The 14,521-nt window shown below is 38.4% G+C and overlaps 1 pseudogene; it reads right to left on the bottom strand.

Moving 5' to 3' along the window:
* Positions 1 to 461: 461 nt before the first annotated feature.
* LOC149252083 (cytochrome P450 750A1 pseudogene) lies at positions 462 to 7,968 on the bottom strand (annotated as a pseudogene).
* Between the last annotated feature and the right edge of the window lie 6,553 nt (positions 7,969 to 14,521).

Below are 14,521 nucleotides of genomic sequence, written 5' to 3'. Positions count from 1 at the left end.
GATTAAATGTGATTGATATAAGCATTTCATTAAATGTGGTTGATATAAGAAAAACACTTATATCAACCACATTCAAAAATGTGGATATATATATGATTTATATAAGCTATCGGTTTATATGAACTACATTGTTAAATGAAATTGTGCTAATATAGTGGGTGAAAAGATTATTTAACTTTCGACAAATAATGCAATAGAGAATTTGAGTTGGAATGCAATAGCCGAGAATATGATATTAATTAATAATTACACTAGTCAAGAAATAACTTGATTTACAACAGTAGAGGAGTAAGCAGTAAAATCTTGAAAACTATAGCAAATAAAACAGAAACCGAGCCTTGTCTCCGCATACAGTTTAGCTGGCAAACCCGACCCTTAATCTTGGATAAGAACAGAGCGGAACTTGCCTTGGAATCGCAACTCCACACGTTTCCTTCATATCCAGCTGGTAAGGATCACCATTAAACCCTCCAATCGAATGTATGCACCAAACGAGCAAATGCAAGCTCAACACTGGGGATAGCTAGTGAAGCTCCAGGGCATCCTCTCCTTCCTGCCCCAAATGGTATCATACTGAAGTCTGATTGACCTGTTAAATCCATATGTTCTTCCACGAATCTCTCCAGCTTGAATTTCGAAGCATCAGGCACCCACACGTTGAAATCCCTTCCTATACCCCACAGATTTATGATTATCATTGTTTTCTCAGGTACGTAGTATCCTCCTACTATTACACCACCTAAAGATTCATGAGGAATTGCTAGCGGCACCGCTGGGTATAATCGCAATGTCTCTTTCACCACACAGTGGAGGTATTTCATGCTTGGCAGATTCGACTCCTTTACTTCGCCATGTTGGCCAACGATCAAATCGAGTTCGTCCTGCAATTTCTTCATTGCATGGGGATGTCTGAGCAGCTCACTCATTGCCCATTCTAATGTAGTCGCTGTCGTTTCCACCCCAGCCGCGAACATGTCCTGCACAAAGAAAGATCCAATTAAGGCAGAATGATGATTAGCTGATGTGTAAGAATGGAAAACGCCTGCGAGACATACAAGCACAAGAGCATTGATGGTTTCCGGTGTGATTTTAGCGTTGGTCTCAGCCATCTGGAGCAGCACATCGACGAAGTCATGAACATGAGGCTTTGCTTCTCCCTCTCTCTGGCCATTTGAGACCGCAGTCGTGAGATGATTGACATTAACATGATCGTCTATTATTTTCTCAGAGAATTCATTGAATGTTTTGTTGATCCTCTTCATCCAATTATCGATACCTTGCAAATCAAGCCAATCCAAACACGGAATGAAGTCTCCAATGTTAAAGTCCCCCACCCTAGTCGTCATCTCTACAAACAAACCCTTGAACCCTTTGAAATCACCGCCCAAATCATCGTCAGAAAATTTCCTCTTCACCAGTATTCACCAAACTATATTGGATGTCAGGATAAACAAAGCCTTGCTCACATTCACGCCCATACTTCCGTTCTCACTCTCCTTCCAAATTGAACGGATCATCGCAGACACCTCTTCCTCTCGCACACCCTTGAACGACTCGATTCTTTTGGCAGTGAGCAGTTCTAACACGCATATTCTTCTCATTTGCCTCCAGTGATCTCCATACGGAGCAAAGATCACATCTTCAAAATTGAAAAACATTAATCTCCCAACAGCTCTTAGAGGTCGGCTGGCAAAGATCAAATCATGAGTTTTGAGAAAATGTTTGGCTATTTCAGAAGAAGAAACTACGACTGTAGGTATAGAGCCCAAGCGGAGAAACAAAATGGGACCATATTTGTCAGCAAGGCCTTTAAAAAAGCGATGAGTGGGGAGCTTGAGTTTGTGGAGGTTTCGGACGATGGGCCATGGATAGGGTCCTGGGGGAAATCTGACACTAAAGCTTCTCTTTTGCAATAAGCATATGAAGAAGAAAGAGAAGAATATACAAAGAATAGCTGATTCGGTAAATTACCTACCAGCTACTATTAATGTTGCAGGCAGACGGAGAGAAACAGGCAAATTATGAGAAGCCATATTACATACACCCTTAGTAAGCACTGCACTCTATGATTGGACAGGAAGAAGCGTCTGGTATATATGCGATTCACATAAACTCAGTTTATCGAGATATAATTAGAATATATGGTCAATGGTGACAAATTTCAAATAATCTGATCTGCTATGAGAAAATTCCGAAACCATGGAACCGAGTGTTGGAATGTAATTTCAACTGCAGCGACAGGGGACCGCGAAGATTTCAGCAAAACTGCCATCGGAATTCCCTGCCATTTCAATTTTCTTCATTTGCGATGCGATTGTGCGATGCGAGAAAATTGCAGATCGCTATTGCACATTAACTTGTTGCACCCCTATTTTGCGCCGATTGCGATTTCACGATGCGATCAAATCCCAAATTGCATCTCTGCCTACTGTTTCTGTCAGGTTCTCTTGATTTCTGCCGATTGCGATGTTGCGATGCGACCCGATCGCAAATCGCAGATCGCACCTTCCTCAAACCAATCTCAGTTGTCCGATTGATATCATGATTTAAAGTACAGACCTGCACCATGGATTAATTCATGAACTTGACGTGAAGTGAATTCCTGTTGACTGTTGGCTTTGTGAGCAAAGTAATTTAATGAAATTTACTACGGGGTTGGTAAATGTAGGTAAGTTTTTAATTCTATTAATTACGGGAGTATAGCATAGGAGCAGTTGTTGTTATGTTTTTTATTTCATTATTCATTGAGTGTGATGAGTAATGAAACGCACAGCAATGCGAAGTAAAAAGAAGGGTAGACGCAGCAGCGCCAAGGAGAAAATGCACAGCAGCGCGATTGTAATAGTGTAGTTGTTCATTGAAAATGAGAGGGAGCACGCAGCAGCGTGTGTTATGTTTTGTGTTGTTTGTTGAGAGCATGAAATGTAAGGTAGGCGCAACAGCGCGATAGCAAGTGTGAGAAATTTTAACGCACAGTAGTGCGAATGCAAGGTATGTAAGAAGTTTATTTTTACACACAGCAGTGTGAATGCTCTGTTTGTTGTTGAACATGAAATGTAATACGCAGTAGCGTAGAAGAGAAATGTAATGGGAATGCACAACAGTGCAAAGAAAGTTTTTTTTGTATGGAACTAGAAGTTCTTGGTGAATCCCTCAGTTAAGAGGAAGATGATTTTCAGCATAGACAATTGTGAAATCCCTCTATTAAGAGGAAGATGCTTTTCAACTAAGACAGTTGTGAAATCCCTCTGCTAAGAGGAAGATGCTTTTGTAACAAGCAGCGGTGAAATCCCTCTATGAGAGGAAGAATGTTGTAACAGCCGTCTTGTCAATTAATACAAGTTTTTTTTGTGTTGCTGAAACACTGTCTTCAGCAAACAATTTTTGTTTCCGCTGTGTTAAAACAGAGCATTGTTCTATTCTGTTCGTTTGTTCTGGAATTATCAGGAATTCCCAAAACAGAGTATCACTCTCTGTTCATTTCTTTTGTTTGGAATTACCAGAAATTCCTAACATGGTATCAGAGCTTGTCCAAGCTCTTTGAAGGTGTCAAAGAAGATAAAGGAAGGTTTCCTGCTGCAGCAGCTTCTCCAACAGAGTGAAGACTCAGTCAAGGGAAGATTCAAAGGTATTTCTCAAGCTAGTTATTTAAATACTTGACTGTATTTTGAAGCATAGTTAAGAATGGCAAGGTCAAGGAAGAAAGTCTCCAATCCTCCTAAGGATGTGTCTCCCTCTACTACTAAAATAGAAGATAATCAATTTGAAAGCATTCTATTTAAGGCTCCAAGGTTCAATGGGAACTTTTATATATGGGAAGTAAAAATGAGGACTTCCTTACAGTCTCAAGGGATTGAACTTTGGGAATCAGTGATTGATGATAGTAGGATGGATAGAGAATCCAAGGAGTACAATGCAAAAGCATCAAAGACAATCTTGGATGGGCTACCTAATTTTGTAAAGAAGAATCTAAGAAAATATTCATCAGCAAAGGATATATGGGACAAACTTCATGACCTTCACTCAAAAGGAGCACTGACCATGACCATCAATCAAAAAGGAGATCCTGAACCCATCATAGAAGCTGAAAATGAGAATGATGACATCAAAGCTGAAGCAGACCTAGAAGATGAAAAGAATGAAAAAGGATTTGTATAAGAACTCCGTGCTCAAATTATGACTGCCATGGAAGAGATTAACAATTTGAAAAAGGAAAATGAGGCACTTAAGAAGATAACTCCAGTTGGTAACCAAGATCAAACAAGGAAGAAAGTTGACCTCATCAAGCTTCAAGTACAAGAAAGGGATGAAGAGCTTGCCAAACATAAGAAGGAATTTCATCAAAGCAAAAGGAAGCATCATGAAGAAGTCATATCCATGACAAATCAATTGAATAAAGCAAAGAAGCAGGAAAATACCTTGTTAAGTAAACTTGAACAAAAGCACAAGAGTGTGAACAAACTTGAAAAAGAGATTGGACAGTACAAGGTAGAGGTCTCCTCCCTTAAGTTTCAATTACAAGAAGCCAGGAAACAGGCACAAGAAGCTGAGAAGAAAATGGAGAGCAGTCAAGCAAAGAATGAAGAAATCTTCAAAATGAAGTCAGATATCATCTCCCTTAAAATAGTAGCAGTTGAAGCTACTCGTAGCAAGAAAGAAACTGAGGAACATTTTGCAAAGAAGAATAATGAGTGTGAAAGATTGGAAGAAGAGATTGTCCTCCTCAGAAAAAAGGTTGAAGGGATGAACAAAATCATGAAGAGCTCTCAAGCCTTGGATGACATGCTCAGCTATCACAAATGTCCATCTGATAAATCAGGACTCGGGTATGCAGGTGAACCCTTAAACAAGAATGAAAATTCTTTAAGCAAAAGAGATGTGAAGAAGCCAGAAAGAAATTGTGATGCTCCTAGTTCCAGCAAAGTCAAGGAGAAAAATCAAGGATACAATAGAAGAAATCCTATTCCAAGAAGAAATCTTGCTCCAAGTAGAAAACCAACTCCAAAAAGAAATGTAGATGATGTCAAAGAGGCAAGAGGCAATGGTTATTATCAAAGGATCTCAAGGCAGAAAGGCTTCAAAAGTACATCAAGGAAACCTCCATCTCCCAGGTACCAAAGTTCATTTTTTGGTTATTATTATTCTTGTTCAAACTTTGGTCATATGGAAAAACAATGTAGAGAATTTCATAGAGATAGATGTTATAGTCTTCGACAACCTCCAAGAAACAATTTTACAGGAAGAAATCATGAAATCTTATTTATGAACAATGTAGAATGCTTCAAGTGTCATAACATTGGTCATATGCCACGTGATTGTAACTTAACATGGGCTCTTACACAAGCTAGAACCATGCAAAAGAAGAAAGTTACACAAGTATGGAGAAGGAAGGAAATACAATCCGAAAGTTCCTTGAGCTCTCTAGCCAATCTAATTTTTTTTTTTTGAGAAGACTCTACCAAAAGGAGACGATGCATACAGTTAGGGAAGCCCGTAATTCTTGATCATTATTGCTGAAATATATTAACAATTATTCTTTGATGAAGATCTTCTTATAGGGGAGAGATATGAAATTAAATCTGCCGTAAGAACAGAGAAGAAAAGGTTGCAGGATAGCTTGGAGATGCAAAGATTGGAAATCTTGCCTGAGGCAGAAAGAAAGAGGATATTACATGATTGGAGTGCTTGAGCATAGCAGTGAAAGCGATGAAAGGAAAGCTGATACGAATAGGTAGAAAAGTTTTGAATATTTGAGGAAATGTCTGGATATGACTGATAACCTAGCAGTTGAAATTAAAGGGGAGTGTTGGAATGTAATTTCAACTGCAGCGACAGTTGAACAGGGACCGCGAACATTTCAGCAAAACCGCCATTGGAATTCCCTGCCATTTCCATTTTCTTCATATGCGATGCGATTGTGCGATGCGAGCAAATCACAGATCGCTATCGCACATTAACTTGTTGTACCCCTACTTTGCGCCGATTGCGATTTCGCGATGCGATCAAATCACAAATCGCATCCCTGCCTACTGTTTCTGTCAGGTTCTCTTGATTTCTGCCGATTGTGATGTTGCGATGTGACCCGATCGCAAATCGCAGATCGCACCTTCCTCAAACCAATCTCAGCCGTCCGATTGATATCATGATTTAAAGTACAGACCTGCACCATGGAGTAATTCATGAACTTGACGTGAAGTGAATTCCCGTTGACCGCCGGCTTTGTCAGCAAAGTAATTTAATGAAAATTACTACAGGGTTGGTAAATGTAGGTAAGTTTTTAATTCTATTAATTATGGGAGTATAGCATAGGAGTAGTTGTTGTTATGTTTTTTATTTCATTATTCATTGATTGTGTGATGAGTAATGAAACGCACAACAGTGCGAAGTAAAAAGAAGGGTAGACGCAACAGCGCCAAGGAGAAAATGCACATCAGTGCGATTGTAATGGTGTAGTTGTTCATTGAAAATGAGAGGGAGCACGCAGCAGTGTGTGTTATGTTTTGTGTTGTTCGTTGAGAGCATGAAATGTAAGGTAGGCGCAGCAGTGCGATAACAAGTGTGAGAAATTTTAACTCACAGCAGTGCGAATGAAAGGTATGTAAGAAGTTTATTTTTACACACAGCAGTGTGAATGTTCTGTTTGTTGTTGAACATGAAATGTAATACGCAGCAGCGTAGAAGAGCAATGTAATGGGAATGCACAAAAATGCAAAGAAAGTTTTTTTGTATTGAACTGGAAGTTCTTGGTAAATTCCTCAGTTAAGAGGAAGATGCTTTTCAACATAGACAGTTGTGAAATCCCTCTGTTAAGAGGAAGATGCTTTTCAACATAGATAGTTGTGAAATCCCTCTGTTAAGAGGAAGATGCTTTTGTAACAAGCAGTGGTGAAATCCCTTTGTGAGAGGAAGAATGTTGTAACAGCCGTCTTGTCAATTAGTACAAGTTTTTTTTTGTGTTGCTGAAACCTTGTCTTCAACAAACAATTTTTGTTTCCGCTGTGTTAAAACAGAGCATTGTTCTGTTCTGTTCGTTTATTCTAGAATTATCAGAAATTCCCAAAACAGAGTATCACTCTCTGTACATTTCTTTTGTTTGGAATTACCAGAAATTCCTGACACCGAGTGGGTCCCAAAAGAGCAACATTCGAATTCGTATCAGATTTACGATGAGGACGTCGCTTGATACTTTCGTCTAGATAAAATATTTGATATCTGAGAGGTCCTTTAATTCATCCTTTTTGTGAATAATTTGTGGTGCATTTTTAGTGGTGTTCAATTTTCCTACGAACAATTGTAGTAGTCAAACTACAAGTACCTATCTCTATAAGATGGCCCATGTAAGTAGCAATGATCTTTCTGGTACAGCCCAGAAGACAAAGCAAGGATACAACAAATTTTCTGGAAAATCCACACGGATGTCGCCATTGGTGGAACAAATATCTGCTGATCAATTTGTCATAACTTATTCCACCAAAACAATTAAAATATAATAGTAATTAGAATAGTAATTTATTAATATCCATTTTTTTTGGTTTCATCATAAGGAGAGTAGTAGATATGCTTTGATTTAACCTTGATAAGTGTTCATATAAATGTGAAAACATAAGCCATTATTGAAATTTTTATTTTTAATACATGGGAGAGAGTTGTTATTGAAATTTCCATTGGTTAATACTGAGGCAAAAATATGGCAATATAATTGTTTTTTAACTATAAAATTGAAATCTGTAATTAGAGGAGAAATTAATTTACAAACATGTTTATGGACCTAATTAAAATTGCTCACATATTAATGGAGTAGTCTACCCAGGCAAAGGAATTGCCCAGTTTCCGTCGTCGCTCAGAAAAACCTCCGGCTTCGGTCGCCGGCAATTCCTCCGCCACCCCCCGCAAGCTCCGCCCAGCTCCACCACTCTCCGCATTAATGTTGACGACTAACAGGTTCTTGACATACATTCTGATTTCCATCGTTCTTGTCACACAGGAAGTTAATTCACCCAGGAATTTGAATTTTCGGAAATAACCCGCGGGCTGCTCCCTCACCAATTTGACCCGGCATCCCCTGCAGCTCACCAGGTAACCAGGTAACCAGAAACGTTCTGGAAAACTCACTCCGCTTTCTAAGCTATGCTTTCTACGCTCCAGGGATCAGTTGCGTGCTCAACATTTGGGGTTTGTTGGTGATTGCTGCTGGGATCGAATTCAGAGAGTGGCCTCGTTTGCTGAGATTTGTTGTGTCCTCGGATAAAAAGGTCAGACATCCCCTGCAGCTCACCAGGTAACCAGGTAACCAGAAACGTTCTGGAAAACTCACTCTGCTTTCTAAGCTATGCTTTCTATGCTCCAGGGATCAGTTGCACGCTCAACGTTTGGGGTTTGTTGGTGATTGCTATTGGGATCGAATTCAGAGAGTGGCCTCATTTGCTGAGATTTGTTCAGAGGAGGTTCCTTGAATTGGCAGCAGTGGAGCATCGTCTGCAACTTTGTAAACTCCATTCCCACATGGCAGCTAGAGAAAGACTTGTACCAGAATGATCCCAGGCCAGATACAGTTCCAACCAGGAGGAATCTAGTTTGGGGTGTCATCCAAGCCCAACAACCGAAAGTCAGTTTTCTGATCACTGACAACTGCACCAGAAGCAACACATAGTATGTACAGGCACTCTCTAATCAAATTAACTGAGGTTTGGTTGGTGTGAACAAATATTATAGACCATGGGTTATTGATGGTCCCATGAGATGTCTGCATTTTTCCTAAGGAGGAGGGTGGCTTGTAGCTGATTGATGTGGTGGTTTAGGGCAAGCCTGAAAGATTTTAGCATCAAAATGACTGTGATGTGCTTGGAAGGTTCAACCACTTGGAAGATTTGATTGAGATTATCTCTTCTCCACACCTTTTCTAATTTAGAGGTTCTTCTATGTTAAAAAGCATCTGGTCCACTTGGAAATGTGTTGCCAAATGTGTGTATTGGATTTATACCAGCACTAGATGCCATTGGGATTTGGTGATACAACCAAGCTGGTGCTGGAAGGGTCATGGCCAATTCTTTCTGGAGATTCCTCAGTATCAAGCTAGCAGGCTAAGCAGGCAGGGCATCTTATTTTGGAAGGACTTGCAGGATTCATATTCCAGATCATGGTTTGATTGGAGGGTGCTAGCTCTTGAGAAAGCTCTCCTTTCTTCAGATAGATTGACTATCTTGATCTCCAAAAGATGATCCCCTTGGAGGATTTGTTTAGGATCAATGTTCAGATGCCCTGTTTACAGAGAGTGGTGCTGATCCTTTTGTAAGTAGCTACTAAACTGTGGTAAGAAGTTGTTGTACTTCTTGATTCATTAGAAACAACCTATGGCACCCGTCTTAAATGGTAGATGGACCTCCTCATATTCAGAGACCAAGTGAATTCATGGATTACATATTCTATTCTATTTGATTAAAAAATGTGAAGATGGGTTTACATGCAACAACGTGATGACGAAGATGACGATAAGCCATGTATGCATCTTTTGGAACATCTAATTTTACAAGGAATAAAAACTGTCATTTTTTTAGAATTTGCAAACAACAAAAATAGTCATGCTTTTTTCTATGTAGTGTGCAAACAATTGATGAAATCCCTGGAATTGGATTCCCATTTTCTAGTGGGCATTGATAAGTTTTTGCAGTCCAAGCTTTGTGTTACCTCTATTTTTGTACATGGACTGTGATTATGAGTATCGTGCCTAAGTGCTATGTCATATGGACCTTATAAAGGCTCAACTTAATGTATTGTAAATGTCATTTTAGTAAAGTTATGTAACCATGTAAAGTTTCCTACAACAAGCTTAAGGCCAAGGCTTCATTAGTGAATATGATTAGCTTGGGAATATCTTTGCTTTCCTGAGTTGACGAGGCATACAGGTCAAAATAAAATGTGCAAGCAGATTCAAGGTGATCGCGGTTCTGGGTTTAGGAGCTTTATTATAACTTTTGTTTGAAAGGAGGTAGTGGAGAAGCAAACAATGAGGTTCATTGTTAATGGCGTTAATAATATAAACATTATGTATAAAGTGAGCATGATTATAATAACATGACAATATAGTTAATTATTGATTAGGTTAGTGAGGTGGTTAGACCACCTTAACTATCTCGGGGTACTTTAAACTGGTGATAGCTGAGAACCTACCTGATTGTAACAAATTTGAGATAATGAACTCCTTTTCCTTGATTGTGCAGTTAGCTTGACTATGTTTCTCTTGAAAATATTTCAAGACTTCCTCAGTGTCATCAAGGTTTTTTGTGAAAGAAAATAGGAAGTGTTCTAAGTCAACAGAGTAACACAAAAACACCTGACAAGTGCATAGAATTAACTTATTGTATGCTAGCATTGGGACTATTCATCCATACTTGTGTCATCTAGAGTTTATCAATCAAGTCTGCATTTGTTTGCTGGTCCTCAGATGAAGGCTCGATGAGGATCCTGCCAGCAAGGTTCTAGAGCAGAACAGATTGAATTTTTCAGTAAGAGATTCATCTTGGCTTCCTGGGAGGCAATTGAATGGACCAAGGAATTAGGGAAGAAAGCCTTCTGTTAAAGAGTGATTTTGACAGAGCCAGTAGAATTTTATTCTTGAAGTATTGGATTGGCTAGGTTTTGGTCTGAGATTTAGGTCTGCTGTCAAGATACTATTTTGCAGAGCTTCAGCTAAAGTTCAAGGCTTCAAATGCCAAGGTTGTTGTGTAGGTCTGCTACTTTATAATATTGGTGCATCTGACCAATTCGGTCATTTGTTGTGGGTTGCCATAATTCAGGGTCAGATTAAAGATCACTTGTCTCCTGAGTGGCAATATACATTGAGATGCTTAATGTGTGCTGTTGATTCTGCACTTAAGGACATCTTCTGTCAAATTTATCTTTTCCAAGGATTTAGTTAAGTTTGACTCAGTGGCCAACCTTTATCTTCAATTTAGATTTAGAAACTGAATTGTCGGGGTTGTTCTCTAGGCCTGGTAGGTTGGTAATTAATTTGATTGCAATAGATGCCTTTGGAAATTATAGGTTGCGAGAGTCGAGGGTCAAATGAATGGCATTTGGTTCCTTGGGTGGTCATGAGAAATTTAGTGGACATTTTCTTGATGATTCTTCCTTGTCCATTGATTTGTCACACCATTCTGTGTCAAACAATCTGTATAGCCTCTAGTGTGAGTAAGTAATCATGAGACATAAGTTTTAGCTTTTGGATTATTTGATCAGATGTGATTCTGGATTCTGGAAATGTATCCCAGAAGGTAACAGTTTTATCTTGGGATTCCTTTTGGAGATAATATATTCACAAAGGACATGTGGGAATAGGTGGTACTAGTTAAATTAAAGGGAATATTGGAATTGGGATAAGAGGAACATCTCTTTAGTTTGTCAGCTTACTGTCCTCTCTGGGATTTTGGCAACGGGTCACGTATATTATTCATCATGTTGGTTCTTCAATGGTTCAAATTATTACAACTTGGAAAATATTCTCTATTGTTATGTATGGGGCAAACTGGGTGGTAAGAGAGTTTTCCATGGGGGTTGTGTACTATGGAGAGAAAAATAGGTGGTCTAGAGCTCGTAGATATTATGTACAAGTCTTAGTATTGGCAACTAAATTGATTGTTAGGGCCATCAATGTTGATGTTGCTTGGCAGGTCTAAAACTAGCATTGTGGCTTTGTAATGCCCTTAAGTTCACTACTGTGTCTTATTTGTGGATATTAGAAAGTGAGCTGTAAACTATCTTTGAGTGTTCTAAAAAGGATTTAGTAGAAGGATAGCTTATTTATTCAAATTTGTGCCTAATAGTTGTTACTTAAGAAGCACATTTTGTCTTGGAAAGGAAGGTTCCCAAATGGTGATGCTTGCACTCCTAGATTGTATGCATTGACTTCTTATAAGATGAGGCCTAGTGCAATTCCTAGGTGACTTTGGCAGACTAAATTTTGGCATCTAAGTCAAAGAAAATCTAGCAGGGCCTTGGTTCACTGGTGTGGTTGACCCTGCTATAGTTTCTTTGACTTAGATGCCAAAATCTAGTCTACCAAAGTAACCTAGGAACTGCACCAGGCCTCATCTTATAATAAGTCAATGCATACAATCCACTTCGAGGGTAGAAACTCCTTTTACAATAAATACAATACAAGACAAGATATGATGGCCATGAGACTAGGTGTCCTTGGTATATATATTGGAGACAAAGGGTAGAGTAATAGCACTCCACCAGTCTAGGGTAGATTCTGCAGCTATCTTTGGGTGATAAATGATAAATGTTTATGAAATACACGAGGATCTTTGTATATGTCAGAATTACTGAGGTTAAAGAATTTTTCTTTTATGTGATAGCTGAACATAGCTCATTTATGTTGTCACCTGTACTGCTTACAATTCTACATTATGCAACTTGTACAATCATCTACTATACTGTTTAGAAATGGAATTTCTATTACATTAAAGGATGAGATCTCTTACCTACTTCCCAGGCATGATCTGGGAAGTCAAGTTCATGTTACAAATTGCAGCGCCAATTTATATGAAATCGTGAGGCTTTTACATGTTAGGATTGGTAATATATTGCCCCCAAACAAAATCTGGCAAGAGCTCTCACTAAATTGCTATCACTATATGCATAAACTTGCTTCAAGGACAATCATAGAAGAAAATCTGACAAGAGCTTTCATTAAATTTCTAATACCATATACATAAACTTGCTTCAAGGACAATCAAAGAAGGAATTCCTAGAATTTTGTAGCGATAATGTTTACAACATTGAGCCAGACAATAGATCTGGGCATCTGCAAACTGTCCATTAACCTCCATCCAGGAATCCATATTCCCTAAATGATTACAAACAAAATGAAGGTCAATTTGCCTAAAACATTCTAAAAAAAGATTGCTTTGCATGTATTACTTAATACATCACTATTATTCTGCTCTGTGTACAGCATCTAGGGCTCAAGCCTAAGAAGCCTAGTTGGGGACCCTTACTAGTTTCTTCATAAAATAAAAAAAAAAAATTATCCAACATATTGAAACTTTCCTAATAAACAAAAAAAAATTATATTAGCCTAAGGCAATGTTAAGATTGTCAATCAAGAAAAGGTCATATGAAGCAAATAATATTCAGGGAGCCTAGAAACAAAGGATCTTTTTCTTTGAATCCTCAACAACAAGAATTCTTTGTCTTGGGTGGTTCCACTCCATCCCCATCTCCATATACATCCAAAATATCAACTCTGTTGAGAGAAAATTGAGACTTATAGGAATCCGAATTCAGCATTTTCTTGCTCACATTAGTGTAAATCTCCTTGACCACAATTTGGAATGTAGACAATACATTTGTATTATCCAGAGCCAAGGGCTCAATGAAGAACAACCCCTCTAATTCAGCAAGCTTCTTCCCATATTCCATAGGAACTTCCCTTATATGAGCTAAATCAGACTTATTCCCCATAAGCATTTTCACGACATTGCCATCAGCATGCACTGCAACATCAAAGTTCCACATGAGTTTGAAAATAGCTTGCAACATCACATAGATGACAATGAAAAGCCAAAGCCAATTTCAAAGATGCTCTATAAGGCATTACAATAGTAATTTCTTGCAATGCAAAAGCCAAAGCCAGAGCCAATTTCAAAGATGCTCTACAAGGCATGACATAGAAACTGCTTGCAATGTTAGTATCAGAACTAAGGAAGATGCTATCACATCAAACCCAAATATGATCCACAAGGCATGACACCTAGACATTAATGATCCACAAGGCACAACACAAAACTGTGCATAGTATTGGTAGGAGAGTGGTGGAGTGCTATTACTTCAACCCAAAGATAGCTTCAGAGTCTACCCTATCCCCCAATTGTAATAGAAAAGTTGTTCCAAATGTTGGTGATGAAGTTCAACCTTTAACAAGTGTAGTGTGAAGGAACCGTTCATGTAGAGTGGCTGAATAAATTTCTTGTGATGTTATATGACAAATGGAATTTCTGTCACACATAAGGCATATACATGAATCACATTTTGCTTAGACAATGCTCTGTTAGTCTAGGGTTATGTGGTTTTTGGAGTATGGACAGTCGGTAAGGATAAATATTTTTAGAGTTTGCATATGGCATTCAAAAACCAGAGAAGCCGAATTCAGTATCATTTATTTTAAAACTCATAGATGTATTTGGGTCCTATAATGAGCATTTCATCTATATAAAGTGGTGATTGCTAAATGTGTTTTTTGCAGAATAGTTTCCAGTATTGAAAGTGTTGCAATGTAAATGAACACAAATTATCTGCTTTTTTTAATTATATATGATTGTAAAACATGTTGAGAGATTTCCTGTGTTACCCTTACATAATGCTAATACCATGAAAGGAAAAAAGTGATCGCATCCAGGGTGCAATCTTTAAGATAAGGTAATGTCAACTTGCCATAAATTTAAAAGAATAAAACCTCTCAAAGGTATTTGATGTAAGGTAATGAATCTATCCATAATTCCAAACCCATAGCTTCAAAAAT

This window comes from Pinus tabuliformis, chromosome 7 (genome assembly GCF_031772625.1).
Source record: "Pinus tabuliformis cultivar Carrire ecotype Pingquan chromosome 7, CPIR1, whole genome shotgun sequence".
NCBI lineage: Eukaryota > Viridiplantae > Streptophyta > Pinopsida > Pinales > Pinaceae > Pinus > Pinus tabuliformis.
Note: the sequence above shows the minus strand (reverse complement) of the source record. Positions and strands in the feature narration are given on the sequence as shown.